Below are 16,583 nucleotides of genomic sequence, written 5' to 3'. Positions count from 1 at the left end.
TTTATCAGATTGTACTTTGAGTTTTCTCCCACGCAGTATAATGTCATGGTAACGTATTGTATGAGATCTGGGCCCTTGACTATTCTGTCAGGACTTCTATTATGAAGAAAGTCGTTGGCTTTTCACTAAATGCCTTTATTGAGATGATCGTATGATTTCTGTTCCTTTTAGACCCACTCCATATTTCCTTTAAACGTATTTCCAGTATTATTTTCACTCAGTTTTTTTTTTGTTAGTAAGTTTGTTCTTTGACAGTTTTTCTTTAACCATGCATGTTTATGCATTCTGATTGCCCTCACTCTCTGCCTCTCTCCCTATCCCCCTTTCCCCCCTTCACCCCGCCTCTTACAAATACCTTCCTCACATTCATGTCGTTTTTTAAAAAAATTGTGATCAGGGCCATCTGGTGACTTATTTAAAAATGCTGCTGTATTTCCATTTCCCTTACATTAATTTAGTTTGTAACCTGTGGTAGTTTGAACATAATTGGCTCCCCATAATCTCATAGGGAGTGGCATTATTAGGTGGAGTGTCTTTGTTAAAGTGGGTATGGAGGAAGTGTGTGTCACTGTTGGGGGCAGGCTTTGAGGTTTCCAATGCTCAGGATACCAGACAGTGAGTCAGCCAACTCCCTGTTGCCTGCAAGATGTAGGACTCTTGTCAAGTGTCACCGGCAAGATGGCGGCCGCGTTGGCCTTCCACCAGCTGCTGGCTCTCCCTAGGGCTGCATGGGGTTGCAAGCAGGGAGAAGATTATGCACATAGGCCTGGTTTATAGTGGGGGGAAAAAAAAACTACATGATGATTTGCTTTGTAGATTGTCAGAAAGAGGTGAATTGCTTTGATAGCAGAACAGCCTGTGAATGAGGTGGACCATGGCGTCTTAGCCTGAGATGGAGGGGGTGGTGCCCTGGGCCACCCCAAGGTGTATATAAATTTGGCCAAAGAAATAAAAGCAGGGATGTGTGGCTAGTGGCCTGCTATTCAAGCAGCACTGTCACCAGTGTAGGCTGTGTCCTGGTTCTCTAACACCTGTGGAACAGCTCCATGTCAGGTGTTTTGGTGTGAGGTCACTGCAGTGACCCTTCTTATGAATAAAAGACGCTACCATCATGGGGCAAAGAGATGTAGGACTCTCAGTTCCTCCAGCACAGCTGCCTGCAGGCTGCTATGTCCCCTGCTATGATGATAATGGGCTGAACCTCTGAAACTGTAAGCATGCCACCACAACTAGGTGCTTTCTTTATAAGAGTTGCCATAATCATGGTGTCTCTTCACAGCAATAAAAACTGAACTAAGACACATCCATTCCTTATTGTGCAAACTTTTTTATTCTCGCTTGCATTTTTCTCTTTGTAACATTATCCTTCCTTACCCCCTCTATCTCTGTGGTGTTTGGCCCTGTTAGTCACTCTGCCATCTTGAGCTCTGTCTCTTGACTCTCTTACTTTGGCCAATTATTCTCTCTCTTTGGGGATATTTCTTGCTCAGTTTCCCCATAACAATGATATTATTAAGACCTTTCCTGTTGTATGTTGGTGTCTTCTTATTATTTTTGAGATTTCAAATGCATACCATAAAATTGCCATAAGTAATAGTAATAATATTACTATCATCAAGTATTTTAATATTTTAAAGACTAAACCTGAATGTTAGGGCAGTGACATGTATTTTCTTGGCATTCTTATTTCTGGAGACCTAGATGGCAGCCAGAATCTGATTTTCAGTTAAATAATTTATACAGTTAAAAAATAGTCCGTACTCCCAAGAAAATGATTTAAATCATATCTTAAAAAAAAAAAAAAAAAACAAGAAGAAGTGTTGTCCTTGCTTAGTCATATTAGTGAATTATGAAACCATTTTTTGTATTAATTAAAACATTTTTATCTAATACTTCATGAACTATATAAACCAGCAAAATTACCTTAGTAAAAATAGAATACAGCTTTGGGAACAATTGTAACTTCTTTTACCTAAGATTACTTTACAGAAGATACAGTTGTATATCCCCTCCCCAACAAGAAACCCAAATCAGTAGAGAGGTTTACAAAATCCTAAACATATTAATCTTTGTGAACCTACCCTAGGTACTTTTTAAAAAATCCTTCAAACCCACAGAAACAGCTGACCTGAGCAAGAGAGAGCTCATGGACCCCAGACTGATAGCTGGGAAACCAGCATAGGACTGACCCAGACCCCCTGAACATGGGTGTCAGTTAGGAGGACTGGGCAGTCTATGGGGCCTCTAGTAGTGGATCAGTATTTATTCCTAGTGTACAATGGACTTTGGGAGTCCATTCCACTTAGAGGGATACTGTCTCAGTCTAGACACATGGGGGAGGGCCTAGGACCTGCTCCAAATGATATGACAGACTTTGAAGACTCCCCATGGAAGGCTTCACCCTCCCTAGAGAGCAGAAAGGGAATGGATTGGGGGTGGTGAGGGGCAGGGGAGAAGGGACAGGGACCTGGCATTGACATGTCAAAAAAGCTTGTTTCTAATTTAAATAAAAAAAATAGAAAAAAAGCAAAAAAATCCTTCAAGAATTTCATAGTTCATACATGTGTTTTATTCAAAGCCACGTCCACTCCCTCCCATCCAACTCCTCCCAGAGCCACCAACTATGTCCCTCTCCTAACTTCATGAATACTTTTTTTTTCTTTTAGAGACAGGAGCTCACTGTGTAGTCCTGGCTATCTCTGTAGCTCTGTAGACCTAGCTGGCTTTGAATTCATAGAGATCTACCTGCCTCTGTTTCCTCGGTTCTGAGATTTAAGGCATGTATGTGTACACCATGATCATCAGCTTTGTGTACTTTTTTTGATTAGCCCACCAAGTCTAGCTAGTGCTGCTTGTATGTATGTACATGGATGTAGGGCCATGCCCTGGAACATAGTCAACCTACCAGGGTGAGCAAGGGGTGATGTTTGGGAGTCCCTGTTGCATCCATGCAAGGGTTTTGACTGGCCTGATCTCCTGCAAGTCTTGCACATGCAACTGCAAGCTGTTGTGAATTCATGTGTGCAAATGTCCTGCCATGTCCAGAAGACAGTTCTGTAGCAATGTTGTGCAACCTCTGGTTCTTACCGTCTTTCCTGCCACTCTATGAGATGATCTGGATCTGAGTCTTCCGGGTAGTTGAGTGATGTCTCACTTAAGGCTGAGCACTCAGTGATTGCTTATATTCTCTGTATTAAACACCATCCACCCCTAAAAGAAGCTTCTTTAATGAGAGTCGAGAGCTGCACTAACATGGATATAGAGAGAAGTTTCTAGAAGGCAGTCTGATTCATTTAGCAAAATAATGGTTGGCTCTCTTCCTAGGGTCCGTGATCTACCTAGCTTAGGATTCTTAGCTCAGAAAATTAACAGTACCAAGCATGAATTCTATCTTACAAAATAGACCTTATATCCAGTTAGAAAGCAGTTGATTCCCCCTACCCACAGGATTCATGTCGCTATGGTACCAACAGGCGTGTCTTGTCAGATCAGTTATTATCGTGTGGTCATTGCTATGCTTGCGGCTCACAACTTGGTAAGACTGTTGATGACTTTTCTTTCCCAAGCAACCTGCATGGCACCTCCCAGTACTGGGAACACTGACTGGTAGGGAGGAAGCTTCCAGGTCAGTGCAAGCTTGATTTTTCCATGTCCTGTGACTGGAGTATGTGGCCTTCACCATACTGTCCTGATGATAGGTAATCAAGGACAATGTTCATAGCCTATGCTGCACTGTGTGGAGATCTAGAATCCCCTGAACCAACAACCCCAAGGGAAGCCACCCACACCTGGTGCTGGACCTTTTGTTTGACAACCTATGACATCTGGAAGAGGCATCATTATCCCCCCTCCTCGTATCCCTCTTGTCTTCCGTCCTCTCCCCTTTCAAAGCTAGGGTCCTTATACGAGAGGACCCGTGGCGTTTGTCTTCCCGGGTCTGGGTTACCTGACTGAAAATGATTATTTCCAGCTCCAGCCACTTGCTGTGAGTTTAATAATTGCATTTTTCTTTATACTGAATAAAATTCCATTGTGCGGATGAAAAGACGTCTCAGTGGCTATGAGCACTTGTCCTTGCAGAAGACCTGTGCTTGAGTCCCTGCACCCACACTTCCAGGGGATCCAGCACACTCTTCTGACCCCCATGGTCACCAGGCACGCACGCGATGCACAGACTTACATGCAGATAAAACACCCCTACACATAAAATGGAAAGAATAAAATTCCATTGTGTGTATGTATGAACTACATTTTCATGATGGCTATCTAGCTGTTTCTATTTCTTAACCATTGTGAATAGAGCAGCAAAGGGCATGGATTAGCAAGTACTTCTGTGGTAGGATATAGAAGCCTCTGGGTATATGCCCAGAAGTGGGAAATCTGGGTCATATGGTAGTTCTATTGATTTCCTTAGTGGCTTTATCAGTTTGCATCCTTTCCAACAATGAATGAGGGCTCCCCTATTTGTTTCCTTGAGTTCAGCTCTTCTGGCTGAGGTAAGAGCTAATGTTTGAATTTGCATTTCCCTGATGGCGGAGGCATTTGAACTTTTCAAAAACTATTCCTTAGCCATTCTCCTATTCTGTCTGTTGTTGAGATACTTTTGAGGACTAGGGATGCTCACATCACACACAGCAGAGAAAAAGGCCAAATTCTGTAAGCAGTGAAATAAAAGCTCATGAAAGCTGAGGCAGGTTTTGTGTTTGAGTATTCAGTCAAAGGGAATTCTAAAAAAGTTAGTAACTGTAGGGACCTAGAGGGGACATTTGTGCAAGGGTTACACCGCATGCATAGAAGTTCATTTATGAATTCAGTCACTGCACATAGTTTAGGATTATGGGCTCTTGGGCTCTTAAAACATTGTAGACGTTTGAGTGAAGTTATACATAGTATGGAAATATTTCCTTTCATCTGGATCTTCTCTAACCCCAGGATTCCCGTGTGTGTGTGTGTGTGTGTGTGTGTGTGTGTGTGTGTGTGTGTGTGTGTGCTGCCTTTCATCTTTGGCTTAGTTTTCTATGTTCACATTGTGCATTGAACGCTGATGGCTTATCTGCTTTCTCAGTCACCTGTCAGTTCTTGGGTTTGCATGAGGTGGTCTATTAGCGTTATCTCCCTGAGAACTCTTTCTGGGAGCCTCTGCCTACCACCAGCACACACTGCCCACACCCTCCATCGACGCAAGCATGAATCCAGAAATCTGCATCCATTCTGGAGGTTCCTATTACTCCTTCTTCCCCTGAATCCTTTCTTACCGAATCTAGCTTGTATTGGTTACTTTTTCCTGGTGCTGTGATAGAACCCTGACAGAAACAACCCGATGGAGAAAGGGTTGAGGACCCTGGCCACATGCCCACAGTGAGAAGACAGCAAGGGATGCCTGCTCTCCGTGGACCCATCCACCCCTCTGCTGTGGGTGCTGGGAACCAAACATCATCTGGTAGAGAGCAGCATGCACTCTTAACCACCGAGGCATCTCTCCCAGCTTCCATTTGTGCTCTTGTTCATGGCATTTCCTAATCTTCACATTGAGCATCTCTGTGTAAACTTTCATCTGTACCCTGGGCATAAATGCTTTCTTGCTTCAGTGGCTTTGTGTGAGCGGTTTTCTTCTCTAACACCTTCCAACCTCCTAATTTTATTTTTTTTCCTAACTTCATCTTTTATATATACCCTTGGAAGCCACCTTCAGAGGCCGTCTGTCCTGCCTCCTTTGGACAGGCTCCTTCTCCTGGCACTTTTTATTTATCCTGACATTGCTCATTTGTCTGTCCCTCCCTCCCCCGCCCCACTGTTAGATCGCATACCCTTGAGGGGCCGGTGTGCTTTAACAGCAGAGTCTAATGTAGCTTGTTCTGCCATTGGAGCCTCATCAAATGTTGAAACACTGAAATTCCCAGGTGCCTGGATGTTCACAGGATTCTGTTTCCTCCATCCATAAAGTTATTGCAAAGCTGCTGAATCACGTTGTAATCTGTCGCGAGTGTTCTTTATGGTCCTGTTTTTATCATTTTCCTGTGACACATCATTAGGGAAATGTAAAACTTTACTTGGATAAAAGAGGTTTGCTACTAAATTATAGGGAATGAATAAACATATCCCTGGAGTGTTGAAGTCTGCAAGAGAGGCTGTCTATTATTCACCAAATGCGTTATATTCTAATTTTCCTAGTGACCTTTAGAGAAGGGGAACCGACTTCCTAGTAATTCCTAGTCTCTGGAGATTGTCGCTGGGAAAGATTGCTTGCTCACATCTCGTCCCTGCAGGACGGTGTGTATGTTAAGCAGTTATTAATATGCCCGAATGAGAACCCCGGTTACTCTAGGGCTAGGAGGTTGACTGCAGAGACGGAATATCCTTCCAGGCGTCTGTTCACATGGAAGGGGCAGAAGAATTGAATCAAATGTGGTGTCCACCAGAGACCAGGCCTTTGAAGTTACTTAGCATTGATGGCGATTTGCTCCTGAGTCTCCTGCTGGTATGAGACGTCTAAAACTTGGGCAAGTTTCACTTTATGATTCTAGAAAGTGAGTTGCCAGTGTTCACTGTAAATTCATTTATGAGGCCAGAGCTCCAGGACTGGGAATTCACAGTGAACAGGTTTATAGAGGATGCACCTCTATAGAAGTTTATTTCCCTTCACCTTGGACTATGCCTATCCAAGGCCGGGGTCTGAGCTGCCGAGCAGCTCCCGGGGCTCTCAGTATCTGAGAAGGACTTGACCACGGAGTGTGTGTGTGTGTGTGTGTGTGTGTGTGTGTGTGTGTGAGCGTGCGTGCTGGGGAATATTCTGAGGAGTTAGAGACCATGGTATTTCTCATCCTCTGAAGCACTTCCCATCTGCCATAGGCATGGGCCACTCTCATTCCATCTCCACAGTGCTGGAGATTTGCAGACTATTATTGTGTGTGCGTGTGCGCGTGTGCATGCTGACGCCATAGCATGAATGTGGAGTTCAGAGGACAGGAGTCAGCCTACCATGTGGTCTTGGGGATTGAACTTACATCGTCAGGGGTGGTGGCAAGTGTTTTTACTCACTGAACCATCATGTAATTCTCTCCACGCCCCTGCCCCCGCCCCCTTATTTTGAGACAAGGACTCATTCCAGGCTTGCCTTGAGCTCCCAATCCTCCTGCTTCACTCTTCCAAGTGTTGGAATTATATTTGTGCACGACAATAGTTTTGGAAGAACTAACCCCCGGGCACCAGTGACAATGCTAGGGCTAGCACCCAACCCTGGCTTTCCTTTTTTTGGGAAGCCCAGCCCCACCATACTGGTACCAGCTATCCAGTATCAGCCATGGTTTCAGGTGGCTCTGTTTCGTGCAGATGACCAATCTGGGGGCCACAGCCTTGAGTTTCAGTATTTGGGGAAGATTATCCACCAGCGTGTGTAATGAATTTTGAGATATTCTTTCTGCCCCCTTGGCTTGACAGTGATTCTAGCTTCCTCATCTTGGGATGTGTTTTTAAAGACAGGATTTCATGGAACCTAGAAGCCTAGGCTGGCCTTGAACTCACATAGCCCAGGCTGGCCTTGAACTTCTAATCCTCCTGCTCGACTGCTGGGCTTACAGGTGTGTATCCTCACATGTGTTTCATGCAGTGCTGGAGATCAAACAAACGGACACCCTGGGGGCGTTTTTCATAACAGACAAGCCCTCTACTAGCTGAGCCACAACTCCAGCCCATGTGTGTTAACTCCCGAGAGCCACAAATGCAGTTTAGGAGGAAAGAATGGAGGGAAGGCTGATGGGAGATGTCATTCTGTACATGTTTCTCATACTGGTTAATGAATAAAGCACTCTTGGCCAATAGGAAAGGAAGATAGGAGGGACTAGGAGACAAGGAGGAAAGAGGAAGTAGGAAGGAGGAGTCAGCATGGAGTCTGGAGAAAGCAGAATGCTGGCCGGCTCCCCGGTAAGAGAAGACCACATGGAAATACTAGATTAGCAGAAATGGGTTAATAATTAAGACAGAGCTAGCCGATAAGAAACTAGTACCTGGCCAACAGCATCATATCAAATACAGGGTCTCTGTGTGTTATTTGGGGCTGGCGGGGCGGCCGGACAAGACCGGCGGCGGGCGGAGAAAACCCTACTCCTTACATATGGAGCCCATGTGGCTAGTAAGAACTTCCACTTAAAATTTAACAAAAGCTTAAAAAAGGGTTTTAGAAACAAAAGAACGGAGACAAGGAAGGTTTCTTGGTAGCAGCATTTTTCTCGGTTGAACTCTGCTTTGCGAGAGACAAGCAGATATTTGCACAACTCCTTTAAGGGAGGATTCTTGACTCAGCATAAGCGGCAAAAAACCGCACGGCTTTTAAAAACCACTGCTAATAATTTATTGGTGTGTATGAGAGCTTGCAATGGCAGTGACACATCTCCAAGCCGGCAGCATGCAGACCAAGGCAGTGAGCACAGCTCTCAGTGCTGGTGGTAAAATAGCCGCTGCCATCTTTGATAAACCGCGGCTGACACAGCTATGATTTTCATTTTAGCAATGTTGTTGTTTACCAGATAAGAGACTAGTGGCCAGAAAAAGATAAAGATTTACAGTAAAGAGAGATTCACATTAAGAAAACCTCTAAAGGTTTACAGTGTTTTAAAATATACGTAGGCTTGGGGAAAATAAATGGCTTTAAAAAGACAGAGAACCGCTGGGTGTGGTGGCACACACCTTTAATCCCAGTACTTGGGAGACAGAGGCAAGCAGATCTTGTGATTTCAAAGTAAACCTGGTATGCAGAGTAAATTCCAGGACAGATAAGAGTTATACAGAGAAACCCTGTCTCAAAAAATAAAAAAAATAGAAGTAGAAAAAACAGAGTAATAAAAAGGCCACATAAAGATGGGAAGCACAAAAAGAATGTGGATACTATGCTGTTCTGTTATCTTTATATCGTTTGACTGCTGAGGAAACAACTGTTAAAGGAAATACTGCTGGATTAAATCAATTTATATATTTTAAAAATGCTTTGACATCAAAATTTAAGTCTAAGGACAAGTTACTGGGGAAAAGGATTTCTATTTTTGTTCCCACAGAAAATGAAAAGCTGTGGATTCCTTCCAGACTAATGTGGTTTGATCAAGCCAGACCCCCTGAAACAGAGTCGCTGGTGATCCAACATTCAACATTCAAAGCAGCCTCGAAGACTACAACCAGGATTTCTGCATCCTCTTAGGATCCCCATGACAGCGCCCCCTGTCAGCAGGAAGTAGTTTGGAAAGAACGACGCCCAAATTCCCAAATATTGTTTATAAATGTTTGTTTTCATTTAAATGTGGTTGGTTATAAATGGTTAATGATCACAATCAATATGTTTTCAAAGGTAAAAAGGGGATTATGGTATAGATATGAATACTTTGTTTTGGAATGGATTTTCATTTATTGATACAATTTAAGGTCAATTTTGTGATATGTATATTTCTCCTCTTGTTAAGGTATTGTGTTTATATAGCTCATTTAAAATATAATGTATAATTTAATGCAGGTTATAGATAGTTACCTATGATAGTCAAAACTTAGAATTAAGTTAGTTAGGTTTTCAAGATGTATTCGAGATGGATAGGTATTCTTCAAACCTTTCAAAGACCTACAGAATATGGCATTAAAAATGGTTTAGGGTTTTTCTTGACAGTGAGACATAACTGCTCCTGGCAATACCTGTATCAGAAAGGAAGATGGACATTAAAGAAACGCGTTATAAAGTTTGCTTCCAATGTGGCAAGACTAGCCATTTGGACAAGATACTGCTCTTTTCTGGACTGTTTGACTTTATGCTGTATAAACTGGACATGCAGGACCCACAGAAATGTGACTGCTGATTCAAGATGGACATTGCTACAGAGTTCCTGCTTCATGGAAGAGTCTGCCAGACAATCTGTAGGACACAGAGAAAAGTGACTGACAAACTGCCAATACAAGAAGACAGTTTAAAGTTTCCTGCTTTGCTGAGGAGTCTGCCAGACACACTATGGCCTATGGGCTGAAGATGGAAGATTACAAAAGAACTTTGGGTGACCAGGCAGTGAGTTGTCTCTGTCATTTCTAGAGTTTATGTATTATCCTTCTGTGGTCTTTGAAGGGGTTGAAGACAAATAGTTATGGTTATAGTTTTCCTTAGTTAAACTTAAAGATAAGTTACATATAGGACTTTAGACTCACAAATATAGGATAGATGATAGAATAGTTTCTTTTAATCTTGCTAAATGTTAATGGACTAAATATTGTTAACTGTGATTCTTATTGGATAACTGTTGTGTTATATATTTTGCTATGTTAAGGTTAAAACCCTTCTTTTCATTTAGACAGAAAAGAGGAGATGATGGGAGATGTCATTCTGTATATGTTTCTCATACTGGTTAATGAATAAAGCACTGTTGGCCAATAGGAAAGGAAGATAGGAGGGACTAGGAGACAAGGAGGAAAGAGGAAGTAGGAAGGAGAGTCAAGATGGAGAGTCTGGAGAAAGCAGAATGCCAGCTGGCTCCCCGGTAAGAGAAGACCACGTGGAAATACTAGATTAGCAAAAATGGGTTAATAATTAAGGCAGAGCTAGCCGATAAGAAACTAGTACCTGGCCAACAGCATCATATCAAATACAGAGTCTCTGTGTGTTATTTGGGGCTGGCGGGGCGGCGGGACAAGACCAGGCGGAGGGCTGAGAAAACCCTACTCCTTACAGAAGGCTGGACTTTTTGAGAAGGCTTCCAGTGCCAAGCTGTGGGCAGGGTGCTCTCCACTCACGATCTAAGTGGATCTCAAGACAGTGCTGCAAGATGTTAGTTACCTGCCTGGAAATGCACCCATGCATACATCCCTCTAGGCTATAGACAAATGGGGAGCAAGATCTTGGCAATTTATCTGCCTGCCTCGGTGGTAACTCAGCCTGGCCCTCCTGCTGAAGCCTGGGGCGGGAGAGTCTGAAAGCATCCTTTTCTCTGCCTCAGGCAGCATGAGCGATGCATCAGCTCTCAGCTCCCACAGTCAGCATGAGAAGATGTTTTCTGCCTCTGGTCCTCAGAGTTCCCATCTTGGTGCTTACTGGGAGGCTCTCTGATGGGAGCCTGGTGGGCAGCGGAGGCGGGGATGCTTTGGGTTTGCAAGCACTTGGCAGCTGCAGGTCTGCTCTTGGTTCTCAGGGACTGTAGCATTGAGTGTGGGAAGTTGTTAGCAGTAACCCTGACTCTCCTTTAGCGGGGTCTGTTGCTACTTTCAAGTGTGTGTGTGTGTGTGTGTGTGTGTGTGTGTGTGTGTGTGTGTGTGTGTGTGCAGCGTATATGCACATGTGCATGTGTGTTTGGACATGCAGGCCCTAGGGCAATATCAGATGCTGTTTCTAGGTTCCATCCATCTTCTTTTTTTTTTTTTTCTTTTTCTTTTTTTTTTAGAGTTCTCTTGCTGGTTTGGGGTTTGCCAAGGAGCCAGTGACCTCCCAGGGTTAGGGTTAGTTAGTGTTGGGGCGGAGTTAGGATTAGTGTTGATTAGTGTTAGGGGCGAGGCTAGGGTTAGGGGCGGGGTTAGGGTTAGAATTATGGGAGGCAAAGGAGAACATGTCAGGCCTGTGACATAGGCCACAGTAACTCTGTCCCTGTCACAAACATCATTCCTGTCCTGCCCAGGGTTCATCACTCATTGCCTAGGCTCCCGCTGCTTCTGCTCCAGAGAACACAGTTCCATCTGAGCAACTTCTCCCTATGGCTGTTGGCTTTCAAGAGTGTCTTTGCTAAGCAGGGAAGGTGTCATCTGCTCTCTTCCCTAGGGGTCCAAACTTCATTCCCTTTGGACTGTGTGTACACCATTGGAGCAGTCCAGGAGGACTGGGAATGGGGGATGCTTACGACTGTGGGCTTACCTGACCCATGGCTTGGGCATGCTGGCACAGGTCGGCATGGTTGGCCAATGAGCTGAGTGCAAGTGCTGTGTGGCCCCAGCAAATGGTTTGGTATTCCTAAGACTCTGGCGGGAACGGCTGGTGTGGGCAGTTCTGAGGGAGTGCCTTGCTTCACATTTCCCTCACCACAGTGGCTAGAATTCCCACAACCCAGACAGACCTCACCCTCTCCCAGGAGATGGGACTCCGGAAAGAGTTTTTGAAGTTCCCATGTGATTCCAGGATGATCAAGCCCTCTGCCCTTGGCCATGATACCTGGCCAGGCTGGTCCCCTCTGCACTACAGCTGAATGCCCCTGTGTTGTGTGTGCTGCTTCTGGAGCTTACTCTGCCATCATGGTCTCTGTAGCCATGCAGCACAAGTGTGTGCCAGCACAAATGAAGGGCTTGCCCTTAGTTGGGTTTGGGGACATAATTCACGGAGCACACTCTGCCAGGATTATCACCAGCACCTCTACAGACTCTGCCTTCTTACCTGTGTGAGCTTGTGTTTGCATTTTACCTATTCCTGTGATGACTGCCCCCAAATCCAGCCTTTCTCTGTTCCTTCACTAACAGCCTTTACCTTGTTGGGATTTTAGTGTGCTCTGTTAAAAATAACAATAGCCATCACATTTTTTTTTTTTTTTTTTGGAACCCTAGTAAGGAGAGAGGCCAGGGAGCTTTATGAGGTTGTAGGGTGGAGCTTTCTGGAAAGTTCTCAAAAGCTTGGTCACCCAGATAACAATACTGTCTGTAGTCCTTACTATCTTTCCTCCTGTCTGGAACATGAGCACTCTGAGGCACTCAGGACAGTGTTCTGGCAGCCACATTGAGACGATGAGGTCATAAGGTCGGGCAGTGGTGGCACATGCCTTTAGTCCCAGCACTTGGAGGCGGAGGCAGGTGCATGTCTGTGCATTCAAGGCCAACTTGGTCTATAGAGCGAGTGCCAGGATAGAGATCCTGCCTCAAAAAACAAAACAAAACAAAACAAAACCAAAAAAACAAAAACAAAAACAAAACAAAACAAAACAAAACAAAAAAAAAAAAAACCAGAAAAGATGAGGGCTTAACCCTGATAACAGAAGCCACATACTAAGGTTGGCAGAGTGTAGGAATCTAGATGAACCTTGGGATTACGGTGACAGACAGCCGCCATCACAGCCTGTACCACCTGTGTCCAAAAATTCATGCTGCATGAAGGAAAATCCAACCACTCCCTGGTTGAAGCCATGGCTACACCAGCTTCAGTTTATAATTATCTTAAAGTAATAAAGTACCAGGCAAGCAGTGTCAACAACCCCTAACCTCCGCCCCGTCCACCCTGCCTGCCTTGTGCCATATGCATGTGGTCGGAGGACAGCTCTACGGAGTTTCTTCTCTTTCCCCACCGTTAGGCGGGTTCCAGGGAAGGAATTCAGGTTGTCCTGGCAGGTGCTTTTCCCAATGAGCCTTCTCACCAACCCCACACTTAGCTTTTAAACAATGGGTTAGTTGCTAACATTTGAAAATGTGTTGCTTTCCTGTAAGAACCCAGCCTTCTTAGAAAGCTTCCTTTCTACTCTTGACAATCAGTGGGAGCTCAGGTACAGCCGCTTCTTATCAGCCAGGGGTTCTGAAGATAGCACACCCTGGAAATGCTGATAAAACACGCCAGAAATGCCTTTCTTCTCCTCAATCTCACAACTCAACATTCAATACATTGGAATTCCTGTCTCTCCCCCCCCCAAAAAACAAAACAAAAAAGAAATGTGGAGAAATCGGTCTCTCAGAAAAAGGTTGACATAGTGCCTTCCTGGGGCTGTCTCAGCTATTTCCTGGTGCTGCCTTGGGGGCCTCCTGTGCGGGAGAGTAGCATGCTCTGGCCCTGTGGGGACAGTGATTGAGTCATGGAGACCTCAGAGGACAGTTATATTGGGTCCTGGGGATGGATTACTTCGGTAGGTAGCATTTATTAGCACACTGTGAGTTGACGTTGACTATAAGCCTGACTTGTCTTGGCTTTCCCATTAGGCCATGGTGAACTCTGGGGACCCTACACAGCAGGCACATCTTATGTCTGTCACCGGATTCCACCTTTCTCTACTTGGTTGAATCGAGTCTGCCCCAGCTGTGGCAGACAGCGTGGTGACCCCACTGAAGGTGAGCAGCTCCCCTCTCCCTTGCCTCCATCATGACCCTCTCCCAGAAAGTTCAAGGCTCAGGCAGCTTTTATAAACACAGGTCTCTGTGTTTATAAAACAGAAAAAACTGTTTTGACAATGATATAAAGCTATGGGTCTGAATTACACACAGAGGACAATATGCTGGGTCTAGAGTCATCTACCACAGCAGGTAGAAGGAAAACTGGGTGAATTTTCAGTAGGTAGATTGACTTGAGTGGAAGCCTGGAGGTCAAATTAAGTCCCTCTGTGGGCTCAGGGAAATGCTGGATGGTGACTGGGCAGGCCTGACCCTAGTGCACAGGTTGTGCTCTGCTTGGAAACGGAGTTCCCGGGGAAGCACAGCTCTGTTCCTGGGGCCAGCCACAGCAAATGTTTGTGAGGCCAGGTGGACTTGTGGGGACCATGGCTGTAGCTGCCCTGGCAGAGGCTTCTGGTCTATGTTGGTTGGTCATTGTTTCTATTAAGACAATGTTTATAACCATCATAGTGCTTTTCATACAAAATGTACTCATGGAATGGCCAGCAGACAGAGAAAAGATGTAATGTCAGTAAAGAGGCTTTATTCCATATATATATATATTTCTGAACACAGACATTACATCCTAGCTCACTGGAAGCTAGACTGCTCCTCAAATTTTCAATTCTTTTTAGAAATAGGAGTAACATGACTTGGAGTCCAAGTGCAAATTTTTTTGCTGAGTTTTGAGAGTGTGGCCACACGCCCTTTAAGCTTAAACTTTTATTCCATGTTATCAAGTATCAGATAGACTAGCGACATTCCCAAGCAGCCCAACTTGAGAAAAAACACTTTCATGACTTATTAACAGGCCGAGCATAATTTTCATATGGTTCATTCATTCAGATTTATTACAGAACACCATTTAATAAGAAAGAAATTAGATGGATCTATTAAATTCAAGTCCTTCTGTAAAGGGGGGCATTTAAGTTCTCTTTTGATTAATGTTAGCATTTAAGGGCTGTCCCTTTTACCTTCAGGTTGCTGAATTTATCAAATAATCAGGTTTTCCTTAAATTAAAAAAAAAAAAAATCAGCTAAGAGTCCATCTCCCATGCCTGGGCTGGCTTTTCTGCTCTGGGCTTGTTCCTTTAATTCCCTGCCCTGCCCTGGCCATGGGCTGCTCTTGTGTCCCTGTGTCATGCATGTAGAGGGTAAGGAATAGAGAGGGAGCTCAGGCTCATACCTGCTGCCTTCTCTGAGGGTCATTACAACTGTGTGTCCCCCATTCTGGAGGAGCTAACACTGCCACATAGCTACCAGCACGAGGAGACAAGCCGTATCACCACAACGCCAGCCATTTATCTGTTAATTTCTCCCAGCTGGAGTGTACCGTGTGCTTCCGGCTGGAACCATCATGGATACAAAAATGCATGTGATGAACAGAGATGATTTATTACAGGATGACTGGAGAGGACAAAAGCCAGCTGGCCCAGAGGAAGCTTTGGTAGGAACCCTCAGCCCACAGCCTCCGTCAGGAGAGACGAGCTCCTGACGAGCGTGTCCCAGGGTCCGGGCTTTCCCTGGGTTAGCTCTTTCGCGTGTAAAGCTCCAGGCTGCTGTATGACAGGCAGAGAACACCCTAAGACTGCTTTGGGGTTCCAAGGGTAGCAGTCATGGATTGGGCAGTGTGTGATCTGAAGGTCAAAGGATGTGCAGCATGGCAGTCACTGACTACAGGGGCTCTGACTGGCCCGCCCATCACCCAACTTAACACAGTTGGTGCATATGTTTTAGGAAAACAAAAATTAAAAGTCTAGTGGATGTAAAGGATATATAGCGGATGCTTCCCCAAGCAAGCTACATATGCTGTGCTACATAAGCAGTCCATTTGAGGGGGGCGGGCTTCCCTGTTGTAGAAATGTCTTTCTTACCAATTCCCCCTTATATGCCACCTTAAATTCAAGCTCTGGAAGACAGCGTTTCTTTTCCAGTCTGTGTGAACTTGGAAAGGAGCAAGTTTTTCTCAGTGTTGTTGCCAATTGTAAAGAACAACAACAACAATAACAACAGCTCTATCTGTGGACGCTGAGAGGGCGGGGCCTTTGGTCCGGCTCCTCGGTGGCAGTGGGGAGGTGCTCACAGAAGGTTGCCAAGCACCAGTCACTGTGTTTCTGATTTATTTTGTGTGCTTTTTAAATAGGATATAAATAATGACAAAAAATTACAAAATCTATAACTGGAAGCCCAAGCTTATTTACACATATGCTTTGTGTTTCAGTAAAGCCAGTGGCTGCTTCCCTCCTTCCTGTACACGTTCCTTTTGGTACCATATTTCAGTGTTATTTTCCTCTCAGTTTATTACATACATATCAACAGTGAATAGGCAAAATATATACAAGGAACTATTCAGTTCAAGTAATTTAATATTGTATTAAAATTCTTCAACACTGAACTAAAACCATATACATTTGTCAGTTGAAATGAAATTTAGTTTTTCTTCAAAACTCACCAACTGATGAATGTGATAATCTCAGTTTTAAAATAATATTGGTTAATAAAAAAACATTAAGACAAGTTCA

Source organism: Phodopus roborovskii, unplaced genomic scaffold (genome assembly GCF_943737965.1).
Source record: "Phodopus roborovskii unplaced genomic scaffold, PHOROB, whole genome shotgun sequence".
NCBI classification, from domain to species: domain Eukaryota; kingdom Metazoa; phylum Chordata; class Mammalia; order Rodentia; family Cricetidae; genus Phodopus; species Phodopus roborovskii.
Note: the sequence above shows the minus strand (reverse complement) of the source record.